Source organism: Acinonyx jubatus, chromosome A1 (genome assembly GCF_027475565.1).
Source record: "Acinonyx jubatus isolate Ajub_Pintada_27869175 chromosome A1, VMU_Ajub_asm_v1.0, whole genome shotgun sequence".
Classification (NCBI taxonomy): Eukaryota; Metazoa; Chordata; class Mammalia; order Carnivora; family Felidae; genus Acinonyx; species Acinonyx jubatus.
The window spans coordinates 179,264,930-179,277,947 of record NC_069380.1 but is presented as its reverse complement, the minus strand read 5'-3'; positions in this window follow the sequence as shown (position 1 = coordinate 179,277,947).

The window sequence follows — 13,018 nt, the reverse complement described above, 5'->3', positions numbered from 1 at the left end:
TGCCCTCCATCCCATTGTAAAGAGGGCAGGGGTGGGGTGGGGGGAGGATTACTGCTGCTCTTAATTTCCAAGAACAGGTGAAATACATCCCGTCATGAATAAAACACCCCAAGCCATAACTTTTGAGGCTATTTCACATTTCTCCCCCTGGCAGAGGCTGTTGTGTTTTGTTACAGCAGCGCAAGGAGTTGTTATTAGAGTGTTATGGAAACCAGGTGTTAGAGCTGATTAGTCACTAATCTTCCATCTCTGGGAGCTTGGCTCCAATCTTCTGTTCATCAGAATCATTCTGTTGCGTTAATTTATTCATCCCGGCTCTAAGAACCTTGTCAAATCAACATGGTGGTCTCTGCTGGGTCCCTAATGCACTGTAGCTCGGATCACAAACCTACTATATGACACATAATTCAGGATAATTGGCAGTCGGTGCTCAAACAGCCCTGTGATTAAATGGGTATGGAGATTGAAATAGCCTCTCACCTATTAGAAGGTAGTCTCCCTAGGCCCACGGTGTTCTTCAGCAGAGGCTACTGCTGGAAAGGGCCGCATTACTTTTCCAGCTTTATGTGGTTTGTGATTGATGAGATAGCACTTCTTTTTCCTCTTAATATTTTACCTCTCAAAACACAAAATGAGCCACTTAACTTTATATTTCCTTTTTTAGACTCCATCTCAAGTCTTCATTAGTAAATCTTAATGACTGCTAAAAATTATAGCAAACCCTTCACTTAGTATAAAAGGGAAATAGACCATTATTTCCCCCTTTTTATGGTGCTTTTGCAAACAGCTCACTTTTGACAACTGACTGTTTATAATGCTACAAAGGGAAGAGTTTGACAAGGTTTTTAATTTTTGACAAGCAATATGACCAGTTCTGTATGCCTTGAAACAATTGCTTGTGATGAAAATAATTCACAGCCGGAAGGGATCTTTAGGTGGAAAAGCCAAGTGTACACTTGCTCTGAATATTATTTCTTATGTCTGTTTTTTTTTTTTAATTCTAGAAATCATATATTTTTGGAAATTTGGCAGTTTTGTTTGCTTGCTTTGTTTTGTTGTTGTTTTTGCCGAAGTCTTTATCGTGGAGCCAGACTGGAATCTGCATTTTGCTTGATGCTCATGGTGTGACTTAAGCCGTGTGCCCAATAAAATCTCTTAAGAATTTATCTAGGTAAATTTTTCCCCTTAATATTTCACCCCAGGTTTCTAAGGACAATAGCATCAGAGGAAGAAGGAACCAGATAGCCTAATACAGTTTCTAGGTCAAAAGCTCTAAGTATATATTTTTTTTATTCTCAGGTTAGTTAACACACAGTGTAGTCTTGGCTTCAGGAGTAGAACCCAGTGATTCATAACTTACATATGACACCCCGTGCTCATCCCAACAAGTGCCCTCCTTAATGCCCATCACCCATTTACCCCAGCCCCATTCAACCCTCAGTTTATTTTCTGTATTTAAAAGTCTCTTATGGTTTGCCTCCCTCTCTGTTTTTATCTTATTTTTCCTTCCCTTCCCCTATGATCATCTGTTAAAGGTTATAAATATTTTTTTTTAATTTTTTAAATGTTTTTTTTTAATTTATTTTTGAGACAGAGACAGAGCATGAACCGGGGAGGGTCAGAGAGAGAGGGAGACACAGAATCTGAAGCAGGCTCCAGGCTCTGAGCTGTCAGCACAGAGCCCGACACGGGGCTCAAACTCACGACTGTGAGATCATGACCTGAGCCGAAGTCGGATGCTCAACCAACTGAGCCACCCAGGCGCCCCAAAGGTTATAAATATTTTTAAGGCCCAGTTGCTTCCTTTTTGCTACACGCTCAGCATCAGTGTTTGAGGGGGGCCCATTTCAGCCACTCATATCGACCCATGCAGGCTCATTGTTAAAAATAGCTAATTAAGGGCTCTTGGGTGGCTCAGTTGGTTAATGTCCGACTTCGGCTCAGGTCATTATCTCATGGGTCGTGAGTTCAAGCCCCACCTTGGGCTCTTTGCTGACAGCTTGGAGCCTTGAGTCTGCTTCAGATTCTGTCTCTCTCTTTCTCTCTCTGCCCCTACTCGAGCTCTGTTTCTCTCTCTGTCTCAAAAATAAGTAAACATTAAAAAGAATTTTTAAAAATTCCTTATTAAACAAGTAGGCAACACTGTCTCTTTTGTATTATTAGAAGCTTGAATCTTTTTCTATATGATTTATTTATGCAATATTTGTTGTGCTTCAGTTTTTAAAATCTATACATGTATAGATGTGTTTAAATTCTTCTCTGCTTTTTTATTGTATAACTAGTAATTATTTTTCTGTTTTCCTTTGTTTTGTATTTTGCGCTCATTAGTACATGAATAAATGGTGCCAGGAATACATAACATGATGCATGCATGCACATATATGATACTTATAGGTAATAAATATACATATATAATTTTGTGAATAAGATTGGTTGCATGTTGAAAACTCTCTTTCTGGTCATTCCTGGAATTCTGTGTTTACTGTTCCATTTCTTCCTGTGAATGACAATTCATGTGCTTCCACATATACTTGGAGTAGGTAGATTTCTAAGATAGTCCCCAAGATTCCTGCCCTCTTGTATCCACATTCTATGTAATCCCCTCCCCTTGAGTGTGAGTGGGGCCTGTGAATAAAATGGGATTACACTCCCTTGTTTAAGTTACCTTCCATGGCAAATGTGAGGAATTTTTTCAGACATAATTAAAATCCCTAATATGTTAACTTTAAATTTAAGGGAGGGCCTGACCTAATTAGGTGAAACTTGTGAAAGAAGGACAGCAAACAGATATCCTCCTGTTGCCTTGAAGGAATAAGTGTCATGTTGTGGAAAAGGTTGGATGAAAGATACAGCAGGTAGCCTCCAGGAGCTGAGGGCGTCAGTCCTACAACCGCGAGGGACTGAATGCCGCCAGTAACCTATGAGCTTGGAGAGGACCTCAAGCCTTGGATGACAGTTCAGGTCCAGTCATCAACTTGACCCTAGCCTTGTGAAACCCTGAGCAGAATACCCAGGTGATGATGCCGAGACTCTTGCCCCATAGGAACTGTGAAATAGTAAATGTTTTGTTTTAAGCTGCCACAGTTGTGGTAATTTGTTACACAATCATAGAAAACTAATACAGTTGTCATTCCTCATTCTCCTTTGAGTGATTTCTTGATTAAAAAATTAAAGTCAAATACCTGGAACCAACTCATAAATGGTTCCTTGCTAAATTTAATGGGTTTTGTACTTAGAAGGGTCAAAGACCAAACACAGGATGGTAGAAGTCCAGTAAAAGGAACCTTTTTATTCAAATAGAATTCTTGTGTCAGTATTTTTTTAATAGTAACTAATATTTGAGGATAAGGTTTTGATTATGGGCACCAACATATTAATTTTATTGTCCCCTTTGCACAGAAGAAAATGCATATTAGTAATAGGAAATTGTCATTTTGAAAATGGGGAGATGGGTGTAGCTGAAGTCTATATGGTGTAGGCAAGGAGGCAAAGAGCAAGACATAGCATATTTGTCTATGACATTTACATATGAATATATATATATATAATGAAATATATGCCACTATGAAAGTAATATAATTATTTTAAGGACTTAAAATGCACCTGCAATGAGATCAAATGGGCAATTTGTTTAGGTGTGCTTATAAAGGTTTGAAGTAGGTGAGACCCAGCAATCGTGAAAAACTATTCTACCTCTTAATAGTTGAATTCTGAGTCTTTTGCATAAAAATAACATGGCTTTGTGTTAGAGACAGAGAAGGTGGTTTTGTTGGCATGCTGACACATTACCAGATCCATTAGTAACATCCATACATGGCTTCCCAGGATTGAAAGTGATGATTTTATTCTCAAGAAATTCTTTAGTAGCCCTCGGTGCTGAAGTTGGATGATAAGTTTTTTTATATATCATTCAGGTATAACTTAGGTACAGCAAAGCTGATACTCTCTGCTCCCCCTCTTTCCCCCCATCTAAGCGCAGGCAATACCCCTCAACCTTGAGGGCATTTCTGCTGAGTTCCAGGTTGCAGTCCTGGAACCCATCATTTGACACAGCTATGCAAACAGTAACTTTCAGTGCATTGGTGTCGGTAAAAGACATGAAAACTTTACAAAAAAAATTCTCATCCCCACTTACTCTATGTGTGAAGACAGTGAGGTCTGGGTAAGATTTGGAAGTCCCCCCACGTGCCTGCAGTTAACCACAGCAGACCCAGGAGTGACAACGGACTTTCCAGACTTCTGACAAAACTTACACTAGTCAGAACAAACCACATGAAAAGTGTGGTCTTTCACTGCATCAGTGAGGGAGGATAATGAAGAAGGAAACCGGTTATCTTCTGTTGGTTTTGACCATTGCCACCAGGGCTGGGAAATCAAAGCACATGAACACTTTGCTGAGGTGGGATAAAGACTGAGGGCTTCTGACACTGTGAGTTTTACAAACGTGGAGTTTTATTCAGGAAGGTGATGGGCGCTGATGCTCTTTGCACCTGTCTGACGTTACGGGAGGTTGAAGAAAGAAAGAAAAACAGTATGGTAGGACATAAGTACATGCAGTGGACATGAGGGGGGAGGCAGCACAGAAGTTTTATGTGTGGTATCCAGTTTCCCTTTCAGGCAAAGTTGAGATCAGTAATGGAAAACACCCACATTTAAATCTGTGCTGCTACCACAGTATTAAGGCACAGACTGAGCATTTTTCTCTCAAAGGGGAAAATGCCGCCTATGGGGGGAGGAGTGTGGAATGAACATGTAATATATCTTGTTCACAAAAAGTGTCATTTTAGTGTCAGTTCCCATTTCTTTTAAATCCATTAAGACTCGTACACTGCGGTTGTAGTCAGGAAAGACAGACATCATTACACACATTTGTTCCTGACACCTTGGGGTACATTTTCAGCATTGAGCCCCTGGGAAATCGCTGTAGGTGTGCAAGTCCTGTGACTGTTAAGTGGAAGTGTGAATCTGATTCCCTATGTACACCTGGGAAACTTAGGCAGAAGAAATCTTTGTTTTCTTGTGTTTCGACTCACTTTAACCGGAGCCTGTGAATTCTTTCCTTTGTATACAGCCTGGGGAATCTCTCTACTGCACAATTCATATCAGACAAAAGGTGGTGGAGGGGAATCAAAACAAAAACATTCTTCTCAACATTTAGGAAGGGCTTCTCCATTTTCACATACAACTCCCTCTAACCTTAGTCAGTCATAGGCCCAGGGGAGGAATAGCTATTTGTAGGTGTGGGTTTAACTTGTGAAGTTCATACTGTCATTTGAGCCTATTACTGTTTCTATTTGAGGTGTGATAGACCATGAGGTCTATAAAAGTAATTTTTGATCTTGTTGGTCAGCTTTTGATGACGACAGTGACAATGAAGGTGGTGAGGATGATGCTAACTGCCCTTTACTGAGTGTTTACTGTATTGAAGTACTCTTCAAGGACCTTCACACATAATAAGCTTATTTATAGCTTATTTCACAGAAATTGTGCACTGTGCTCTACAGGTACCATTCTTTGTCCTAGCAAACATTATTTCTGTCTTTTTGGATGAGGAAACTGAGACTTCCGGAGGTGAGGCACTTTGCCCAAGATTACTCCTGGTGAAGCCAGGAGCCGGCTACAGATCTGTTTTATCTCAAGGCTAAGTTCTTTGCACGACGTCTCCAGATACGACCAACTCACTGCTAAGGATGCCTCACTGCTTTTGTGTCAACTGGGAAGGTTTTACCAAGTGTTACCTCACTGGAGGTGAAACCATAGCAGCCCCCAGCCACCCTTTGCTGAAGTTGGGCACAGGATACCCAAGTCATGGGAAGAGCTGCTTCCCTGGTGATCTCTCACACCATTATGTACCAGTGATACATATTGGGACACATATTAGGCTCCTCTGATTCAAAACCATTCCATTTATCATAAATAATAGAAGATGACACATGAAGAAAACACCTTCCCTCTTCCCAAACCCTCTGAATTTCCTCTAGTTCAGCATGACCCACTTTAAGCAAGATTTCCACTAATGAACACATAAGCTAGTTTCTGATTTCTAAATGTACATTAAAGCTCATCTAATGCAAAATTAACCTATCTTTATTACTGGAACTGTAGACTATTAAGATAGCATGCAGAGTAACCGAATTATAAATTTGGAAGAGATTTCCATGTGAGGCACCTGTGACTTTATGAAAGCTGTTCCCCTTCTTCTGAAATTGGGTTTTGAGTCAAGGACTCATAAAGGTGAGAAGGAATGGGGGGATGGACAGGGAGCAGCCCTTGAAGGTCACGCACACTAACTTTTGGTCCCTGGACAAACCCAATTTAGCAGGGATCATTATCCCTGGGAGGTACTGACATTTGCAACACAAGGTGTAAAAATAGTAATGCTCCATAAATGTTAGCTGTGATAAGCACTTCCTTCGCAATTTCCTATTAATCCTTACAAAACCCCTGAAGATGAATGCTGTCCTCATCCGGACATTGGAGATGGGAATAGCTATATAGCTATTTACTAACAGAGCAGGGAGTGAAGTCTGTCAGTTGCTAAACATCATGCTCTTAACAACTATACTACTTCCCTTCGCTTGTTTCCTAAAAGGGTTTAACTCTTGTAGAGAATTCCAGCTAGCCTATGTGGGCTTATGATATATTTATGCTGATCTGTGAAATTATAAAAATAGAATAAACACCAAGAGCAGCTGGTGGGATGTATTGGAGGAAGTCAGTAAAGACAATCTCAGTGGGGAAAAAAGTGCACTACCACAAAAGGGCTCTGTAATCTCACTTCCTGGAATTGATTTATTAGCTGTGTCCTTGTGCTAGCATTTGCATTTTAAGGGGGGCTTTTCGTGTCTTATCTGGGAGTGGTGACATATTAAACCATTATCAGCCATTAATAGCTTAAATTAATGTGTCCAATTAGTTCTCAGTCACCTATAAGAGACCTGAGGGAACTGGTCTTTCATACAGAAAAGGTGGAAGCTTTTAATGAGCATATATTATGGCAGGGATAAAGGCAAATTATTTATGTAAAAGGTCAAATATTGTAGGCTTTGTGGGCAATACAATGTCTATTACAACTACTCAACTCTGCATTTGGGGCATGAAAGTAGCTACAGACAATATATAAAGGAATGATGTGTTCTGATAATGCATTAGTTACAGAGTTAGGCTGTACTAAATTTTTGATAAATGATAGCTGTTATTAGTGATAGTGTTACATTCATTTTGTAAGAGAATGGATAGTTTAATATTAAAAAAGTTTAAATTCAAAATAAACTGAATAGAATAATGAACCTCTGTATACCCATCATTTAACTTCAATAATTATCAGTATTCTACCATATCATCTATAGCTCCATTTTGTACCCGTTCCTCCCACACTTTTATTGTTGTCATTTATTTTATTTATATAGATATATACACTATGTACATATATATAGATGCAAAACTCTTGACTGAAATTCTGACTGTATTTAACAGTAATCACACTACTCCGATGTTTATAACATGTTTTACCATGCACCCTATGAAGTTGTTCCCTGATTTGAGATCCTGAATGCCAAGATGCACAGTAAATTCAGTGAGATCCCATCTGGACTCACCAAAGAATGGGGCACTTACTTCTTTTTCTGTTGTTCTAATAGAGACGAGTATCCTTTGACCAATTCCATTAGTGTTCTGTGTAAGAACCAAGGTATGTAAGCTCAGAGAAATTAAGTGACCTGACAGGGACACACAATTAATAAGTGGCAAGACCAGGCTTCAGACTCACATCTGTCTCATTCCAAAGCATGGGCTTTTTACAGTGTACAACAGGGTTTGCTAGAAGCCATAGGTGGATTCCCATGAGTTCTGGTGGTGGTAAACCAGGCAGGGATCTCACCTAATCCACATTACTTGTTTCTGGAACACAACCCAGCATGTAGTATTTGCTCAATAAACATTAGTTAAAAGAAAGAGAGTCATGGTCTTTAGAGGATATAGAAATTGGGTTGCAAGGGTCAGTGACACTCTTCGTATTTTTGCCTGGTACTGTCAGAATTCAGTAGATAGAGTCTTTGGGAGCAAAACCTTCTCCTCATTGTAAGGTGCACTTCTACATCCCCAGCCAGTGCAAAACACCAGGACATGGACAAGAAAAATGAATAAACTGTGCTTTGGGTTTTCTCTGGTCACTTGGTTCAGTACTGTGTACACTATTATATGGGAACATATAATCTCCGTATGATTATGAACCAGGAAACCTCAACCCAATCACCTAGATATCTTTAAAACAGTGATATTGGCTTGGATATACCCTAAGTCCCATGCTATATTATCTATTATAAAAGGAACTCTTGTTAAGCACCTGTGTTAAGGACTATGAGGGGTTGGGAGAGAAGCAGGGAAGGGAGAAAGAAAGGGGGAAAAGGAAAGAATGAGGGAAGACAGAGACTTGAAATAGTCTGAGAAGGAAGTTGCTTGTATTGGAATATTCTCAGGTGATTTAAATTATTAGAGAGGTAATCTCCGCAAGAGATGGCAATCTCAACTGTACAGGGGCTGAACGTACACCCTTATGGGGTGGTGTGGGCTGAATCAAGACATGGAACCAGAGAGCACATGCATTCTCTAAAAGGGGCAGCTACTCCTCTGCACAATAGGCCACAGAGGTCCAGTGTTGTACGTGTATCCAATTTTTTAATGAGAAACCAGATATCCAGATGCTCATAGTAAATATCCTGCTTTCTGAAAATCAGTAATTTATGTTTTCAAAAATTGCATAAAATTTTACACAGTTTAGGGGATCAACATTACACTGGCCAAAAGAATTGCCCTGGAAAAGACAGTTAAGCCTGTGAGCTGCCAGTTTGGAGACTCAGATCTGGGTGGGACACACACACACATCCCTCCCAGTTCTTTATTTTACATAAAGACTAGATAGGAAATGGCTTGTAGGAAGCCACACAGTGAAATGGCAGGGTTGGAGCTAAAATTTAGAGGACTTCTCTTTCCACATTTTCTTTTTTCACAAACACAAAGCACATTTTTTTGGGTAACCGGAGTTTGCTGAAAGAGTGGAGACAGGAGATCACAAACAACATCTCATTCTGTGTCCCCGGCTTTGCAAGAAAGATCACCCCCACATTTCACATAGGTGGGGACAGGACGCAGCTCCCTGTCCCATCCCAGCTATGCCATTGATCATCCACCACTAGCCGTGTAGCACACACAGTTGAATTGCTTTTCCCTGAGGGAAGCAATGCCTCCAGGTGTGCTAATAATAAAATTAATAGCTTAGAGAAACTGCTTGCTACAGCAACAGCGGCAGGAGAAAGGCAGGATCGATTTCAGTGTTTAACTGTCCTCATTCCATAGTGTATACCCCACCTCAGCCCCTGGTGAGCTGCGCTGGGTCTCCCGGTTAATCAATAGATGCCTGATTTAAAACAAAGGACCAGTTTCAAGATTAGAAGTCTTTGTGAATAGAAAGATGTATGGTAAAACTGTCAAAATCTTTCGATCCCCATCTTACGGTTGCAACTTGGAGGGCAGTGGCTGGCTGATATGAAAGGAAAAAAAAATCCCCTGCATTGTGTCCCCTTCTGCCTATAAACAAAGAAGGAGACTCTCTAGGCACTACTGCTGCTGATGGCATCACATAAATAAGAATTTATTGAGTTGCTCTGTGTTTAAAGGACTGTGAACATAAAGACATGTGAATACTTTCAGTTGCACGAAGAGTAGTATGTTTCTGCTTTAATCGGCCTGCTATCTGGTGGTGCAATTTATACCTTCTTATAGCTGGCATTCTCATCTTTTCCCTGGAGGGAAGGATCAAATTCACGATCAACTTCTGGGCCACTGTTTGAGTTACCACCATCTATTGAGTTTCCCAGGCCCAGCACTTAAAGAGTCTTTTAATGCCATATCCCTCCATCCCCTCCCATGCATCGAATCTGCCTTCCATTGCCATGGCAGTAACTGACGGGAGACTCTGCCGTTTTCAGGAAAGCAGTGAGCTCCGGTTTTCTCTGTGTCATCTTTCTCAGTATCTGCTATTATTTCTATTGGCTTGACCCTTCTAAGTTGCATCCTTTCGCTTCGCATCTTCTCCCTGCTGTGAAATAAACTCATTGAGGTTGGTAGCATTACTTTACTTCCCTTTGATGTGATTTTCAACTGGCTGTCAAGTCCCTAAATTATAATATGAGCTCCTAGAGAAAGAGACTGCATTTTTCTTTCTTGTCTGTTTATTGTTTCAAATGTCAATGGAATTTCTTTTAGGCGCCCAAGAGATAGCCCCATCCTACTTTGTCCTTGGTATATAAATTGTCCTTCGGCTGAGGTATAACTTTGTCTCCTTTATACATGGCTGAGGAGGAAGGGGCATAGGCTACTGGTCTGGAAGGTGCTGGTACTTTGAGGTACTTTTTTTGCAAGGTTGGTGTGTACCAGGCTCTATTTTCCTCACCACCCACTGCCTCCTATGATAATGAGCCAACCATGGAAAAAGGTTGAATCTTTTCCCTAATTTAGAGTAAAGTAGAAATTCCTTCCAACAACCCCCCCCCCCAACTTTTTTTTTTTTCTTCTATGTGAATTCTCCAAAGGCAGAGCATTTAGTTTGGAACTAAAAACTGGCATTAAACATTTGGTTGTTGTTGTTGTTTTTCATATGTATTTTTTACATTGATGGTGGGAGTTGATTCGCAGTATGGGCTCTTTTCAACTCATTTTCCCAGCGTGAGAGACCATTCCATATTAGTTCAGTCTGAGTGGAGCCTTTTACTTTTCAGTTAGCCCTTATTTTTGTCACCATTTTATTGCATTAAGTTCTCCTCTTCTCTCCCCCACCTCTTCCTCTCTCCTTTTCTCTCTCTCCCTTTCTCTCTCTCCCTCTCTCTCTCTCTCTCTCTCTCTCTCTCTCTCTCTCTCAACTATGTACAGGAGGGGTCCAAAGGCAATGCCAGAGAAACTTTTCTGGAATTTTCTCCCTGCAAAAAGTGTTTTCTAAATTTGGATAAGGAGTGGGAGTGGAGAGTTGTTACACAGAACCAAGGTCTAAGAATAAGTCTTCCCCCAATATATAGGATCTTATGGAGATTTAAATCTCCCTTTTTATTTAATGTGTTTAATTAAAACTTGTCTCCCCAGTGATGCCAAGCCATGAGAGGAATAGCATGTGAATGAGTGCATGGGGCAATCTTAAGTGCAACAGGATTAAATTTTAGAGATTTTTCCATTAGGTAATTTCTGTCGTAGGGTATACATTTCCTTTTTAGAATCCTAGGACTTGTAAGATTAAAATTAAATTTGTAAAGTATCTTCTTTGATTGTGGAACCCATTGGCATATTGAACCTACCTCATTTACACACTAAATGCCCAGAAAACGTGGGGAGGCCCTGACTTCCAAGAACCAAACACATTCTATCTCAAAGGAATCCTGATACCAATGAGAAATTCCAGGGAAAGAAGAAAGGATAAGGAAGAAAAACACAGAATATTATGTCCAGCATGCCATTAACCTTCCTACCAACTTCATTTCTTCTTCCCCAGTGGGTTTCAATTTCTTTTGAGTATTTTTTCCCTCTGTTATGAAAGAAGTTAGAGTGGAATCAGGATTTACCTAACTCAAGTATTCACTTTCTCGCCAGATTTGTTAGAAAGTGGTTATGCTTGAAGTGAGAAATATTTGTTTGTAGCTGATTAAGGTAATGGGACCTGAATTTTGTTCCCAATAACATAATATTCAAGCAAAGGTAAAACTGTTATTGTATGCCAAACCCTTGATTGGAATTATATTGCCTTTTAAAGATGCACTGCTAGGTAAATGAGAAAGAAAAGGAGAAGTCCAACTTTAATGACCTTCATTTTACATCCTGAAAATGATGGTAATAAGCAGAAAATAGAGAAGTTCCAGTGACTTAGGATTCATAAATATTAAATGTAATGGAGGAAAATCAGAGATTTTTAAGAAATTAACTTGAACAAATGGTGATTTTAGTTACGATGTTGTCATTTTGAGTAATGGTCATTAACACACTGGATTGTAATGGGTATGAGCTTACTGTATAGAAAGAATGCCTTCTGATTAACTTGAGATTTTTTCTTGATGCTTCAGCCAGTTTACAACTGTACTGTATATCTCTTCATTTTGGGCTTGTGATTGGCTCTAAGAGCTCTTTGTTTAGAGATGCGTGTGCTCTATTTTCATGATTAGGCTTTTTTATGATTAGTCTCTATTTTCTTTTTTGTTTTAACTTTTACTCGGAATAATATGCAGTGCCTTGAAGAACTGATTGGCTGGCTGATATAATTGAGTTCAGATGCAGTTTCCTTTCTCTCCCCACTGTTTCCACTCTCTGCTCTGTTCTGGGTTGTTTCTGACTGCCTGGAGACCATGCTTTGAGAGCTGCTGTTTAGCATTTTCTTATAGTGAACTGGTTTCTTGCATAACCCCAATATAATTGACTTCAAGGCAGGCAGTTGTGAGAAGCACAAAGAGGGGTCCCCAGGTCTCACATGGAACCCAATGTTCCTTCCAATTGTTCCCTGCAATACACACATTCATACACGCCCCAATAGTTACTCCTAAAGATGCCAGTTAAAGATGTATGTTATGTTAACTTTTTTTTTTAATTGTTATTTATTTCTGTGAGATACTGACAGACACAGAGAGACAGAGCACGAGCAGGGGAGTGGCAGAGAGAGAGGGAGACACAAAATCTGAAGCAGGCTCCAGGCTGTCAGCATAGAGCCCGATGTGGGGCTCAAACTCACACACTGTGAGATCATGACCTGAGCCGAAGTTGGGCGCTTAACTGACTGAGCCACCCAGGCACCCCAGTTTTGTTGACTTTTTATGGGAAGAAATACCATGTAGCAAAACTCTATGAACATTCTGGTAAAGATTTCTTGGGTTCCCCAAATTTCCTTTCTCAATGTGGTGGTCATGACCTTCTTAGAATATCTCCTATCCTTTTGGGTTCTTCCTCTAGATCTTTCTGCAGCATCTCTGACTTTTTCCCTTTAGATCTG